Genomic DNA, 4,169 nt, shown 5'->3' with positions numbered 1-4,169 from the left:
TGCCACTGCTCAAAGACGCTTCAAAGCATGCACCTCAGCCCCACAGCCCAGCCCCGTGAGCGGTCAGTCCTTTCCCTTACCTTTCAGCTGTGTTGAGACCATGTCCCAGAGCAATTTGTTAATATACAGTATGCTGTCTGTAAGCACCATGTATGAAAAGGCTGAGAATTTGCCAAAAGCATTTCACAAGTATTTCAATGTATAAATGTTCCGATTAAAAAGAAACAAGCCTGTTTTATAAAGACAATTGAGATAAGAACTTTTCGATCGCTTAGTGATGGGTCCCTGCCAGTGGTGCACAAGACCCCAGCTCTATAATTAGCACTGAAAAGTAATTAGTCGGGTGCCAGCAATCAATGTCACCCATTAAAAAACTACTCTGCTCATTTTAACCTTTAAATTTCTCATCTGTAAGTCTACAACTGGAATTTGTCACGTAAGCCAACCAGCCTGTCCATAGTGGAAGGAACTACGGTTGAATGGAACTATTCCACTCAAGGACGTAAGAATGGAATGGCGTCATCTCCTGAGCTGTGAGTGGCTATATTTCCCAAATGTAAAGAAACAAAACAGTGGTTGGACACAGTGGCAAATGTCCTGAATCCAAGCATTTGGGAAACTAAGGCAAGGAGATGACACATTTGAGGCCAGCCTGATCTACATAATGAGTTTGAGGCCAGCCTAAGCTACAGAGAAAGAATCTGTCTCAAAAAAGAAGAACAACAACAAAACCAAAGGGGGAAAATGACCAAATTGTTTTCATAACTAAAAGTCTCATTTCACCAGAGCAGCTCAACTGCTTCAGCAAGAAAGTTCTGGAGCATTGGCAGAACCAAAGGAATCAGTGACTTGCTTAGTTTGCAGAGAACATACTGAATATACTGATATCCTATCAAAAAAAAGTGTGTATGTGTGTGTGTGTGTGTGTGTGTGTGTGTGTGTGTGTGATGTGGTGTGTGTGTTGTATGTGTGTGTGTGTGTGGTGTGTGTATGTGTGTGTGTGGTGTGTGTGTGTGTGTGTGTGTGTGTGTGTGTGTGTGTGTGTGTGTGTGTGGTGTGTCTGTGTTCCCAGGAAAAGAATGGATACTCCTTCTAAAATTCGATTCAAGGTTTCTCTTCTACTTAGGGAGTTAAGCAAACCAATAATCAGGTTGTGGAGAAACCTTCTGACTAAAACACCCTCCTACTCCACTCCCCCAGCCCCCACCCCCACCCCTACCTCATCCCCGCCTCCTACCGGCCTGGCTTCCTGTGCAGTATTCTAGTCTGAGAAACAAATAGGTAAAACCTAAAGCACGTATTGTGTCCTGGCCCCGTGGGGGGGCATGAGAATGGGAGCCCTGATTTCTGAGGTTGAAGGTCAGATTGTCCTGGAAAAGAAAGCAAAATTCCTCTATCTTTTTCAATCCATCCATCTTTGTCTCCTGCCCATCCTGGAGTTGGATGATAGCTGTGGAAAAGAGGCCAGGTTACAACTCCCTGGGCTGTGGAGGAGAAAGACAAGAACACAGGAGCCAGGAGCCGCACACAGGAAGCTGGATAAAGCAACCAGAGAAAATTGGCCCAGCTGGGAGCTGGATCTACTGGGGTTTGGGGTAGAAGGCAGCAAGGAGGCCCGTCCCATCCAAGGCTTAGACCAGGGATAGAGATAGCCCGGACACTGCCCTGGATAGTGGTCTGACTGCCATGGATACAGAAAGGAGGTGGGTTTGGGGTTTCTAAAGATCAGTGGGAAGGCCCAAAGCCAAGTGGCTACAGAATCTGCTGAGCCTGGAGTCTGTGTGACTTTCCTCTGATTGGCTGATCCACTGAGCATCTGTACCTGCTCTGAGAGGGGCGATCCAACAGAGCAACAAGCCAGGCATGGTGGCACACACCTTTAATCCCAGTACTTGGGAGGCAGAGGCTGGTGGATCTCTGCGAGTTCGAGGCCAGCCTGGTCTACAAAGTACGTCCAAGACAGCCAGGATGACACAGAAAAACCCTATCTCGAAAACAAAAATAAACAACAGAGCACCAACAGATAAGTCTGTGTCTGTGTGACCAAGCTGTACAGGCCAGTTAACTAACTAACCTTTGGCCATGTTCCTGAAAGTTGGATGGGGACTGCCTGGATGCCTGGGTCCCTGCTAATTACATGTTGCCTTCCACAGATGTTCTCAGGGATGTGGTACTTTGAGAGAAGAAGACTACCAGACTGCACACTGCTCCTGACCTCCTGACCTCCTCCAACCATGCTGCTTTTTATGAGCACCTCTTCCCCAAACCCAGGAATATACCTTCACCCCAGCTCCTCGCTGAGTGCACTTTGAGATACCATCTCTTTCCTCCAAGAGTGTGGTTAATGCTGGATGGGAGCCAAGGCATCCAGTCCCTTTGATAAAAACAATTTTAGAGATAAGAGATAACCAAGTTCCTACTAGCAGAGTCGGTATCACATCTGCTCTGACTTGCTTCTGGACTTTTTCTGCTTGGCAGACTTTTGGAAAGGAGACTAGCAAAATAGACAAAGTTTTGATTTTGTGTTGTTTTTAAACTAAGGAGATCATGACAGCAATAGCAGGCCCTCCATCACTATCCCAGCCCATCCTCCTCTGCACTGTAGATCATTCCAGATTCCTAGCCCTTCAAATGTTGATTACTTTACAATTAACCTGCTATGACCCTCTTAGTCGATCTCTACTGTTCATCTAAAACCTTCTAAGGCTGCCTGACTATTTGTTACTTACCACAGAACAGCTTTCTGTAAGGCAGCGGTTCTCAATCTATGGGTCACGGCCATCAGCAAGCACAGATATTTACATCATGAGTCATAGCAGTAGCAAAGTCACAGTTACAAAGTAGCCGCACAAATTATTTCATGGTTGGGGGGAGGGGCTCAGCACACCATGAGGAACTGTATTAAGGGTCACAGCACGAGGAAGGAGGAGCACCGCTGCCCTGAGGTTTCCACACACACCTTTACTACTGAAAAATGAAAATCACTAGTTGTCAAAATGTTTTACATGGGGAAACATCTCAAGGTGTGAGATATTAGTCAAAGTGTCACACTATAAAACAAAAAGGATGAGAGTTGCATAGCGGGCACAGGTGACACAGTTGGGAGCAACTGAATCTGCATCACAGGAATTCATATTCCATCACTAAATGTTATTGGCATCTGAGGGTAGAGAACGCTGGGATCTTGTGTTAGAGGTTTAGTATTAGAGATTTTGCACCGCCAGCATATTTGCTCTAACCTGGGACTATGGCTTTAGCTGGCTTATTAGAACAGCCACACTGTGATTGGGTAAGTGGTCTTTGAACAGGGGCTGTAACAGGAAGCTTAAATTTTCCAGAACACAGAATGGTAATCTTTTGAGAGCCACTGGCCCCTGTGATGCCTGGGTAGAAGACTAGGGAACTTACTGCTGCACATGGACAGATATCCACATGCAAACACAAGTGGGGAGGTGCATGCACATGTGCGCATGGGTGACTCTGCACAAGGACTGATGGAGCTTAGGATCATTTCTCTGAGAGAAAACAGTTGGATCATGGATTAGAACATTTAGCTGCAGCAAATCCTACAGACCCACTAACTAGACAAAACTCCCAGTCTTTGGACCTGCGCCCGCTGCACAGATGGAGCTGATGGGCAGCTCAGGCTTCATGTGGGTCCTCTAGTAAGGGGAGTGGGGATTGTCCTTGACATGGACTCTATGTGTTTTGATCACTTCACCCTGGTGGGACTGCCTTGCCAGGCCACAAGGGAAGAGGACACGTTCAGTCCTGATGTGACTTGATGAGCTGGAGTGGATGGGAAGAGGAGGCTTCCTCTTATGAATAGGGGAGGAGGGAGATGGAGGGAGGATGGGGCAGGGAGGAAAGGAGGGCTGGGGGCTATGACCAGGATGCAGAGTAAATAAATTAATTAATTAATAAAGAAACAAAATACCCAGTCTTTGAAGGGAGTTTAGTCAGAATCAATGGTGAAGACAAGGTCTGAGCTCAGTTATCACAGCACCATGACGTCTGATGACCCTGCTACCTGCTGTATGGCTGTTTCTCACCCTACGCCACTTGAGGATTTGCACACTGATGGGTAAAGCCTCAATCCAAATCTGCTGGGTACAGTCATCCTCAAAGCCCCTGTTCTTACCTAACTAGTCTCATTGCTTCTTGTCTCA

Source organism: Acomys minous (genome assembly GCF_964271855.1).
Source record: "Acomys minous genome assembly, chromosome: 3".
In the NCBI taxonomy this organism is placed as follows: domain Eukaryota; kingdom Metazoa; phylum Chordata; class Mammalia; order Rodentia; family Muridae; genus Acomys; species Acomys minous.
Note: the sequence above shows the minus strand (reverse complement) of the source record.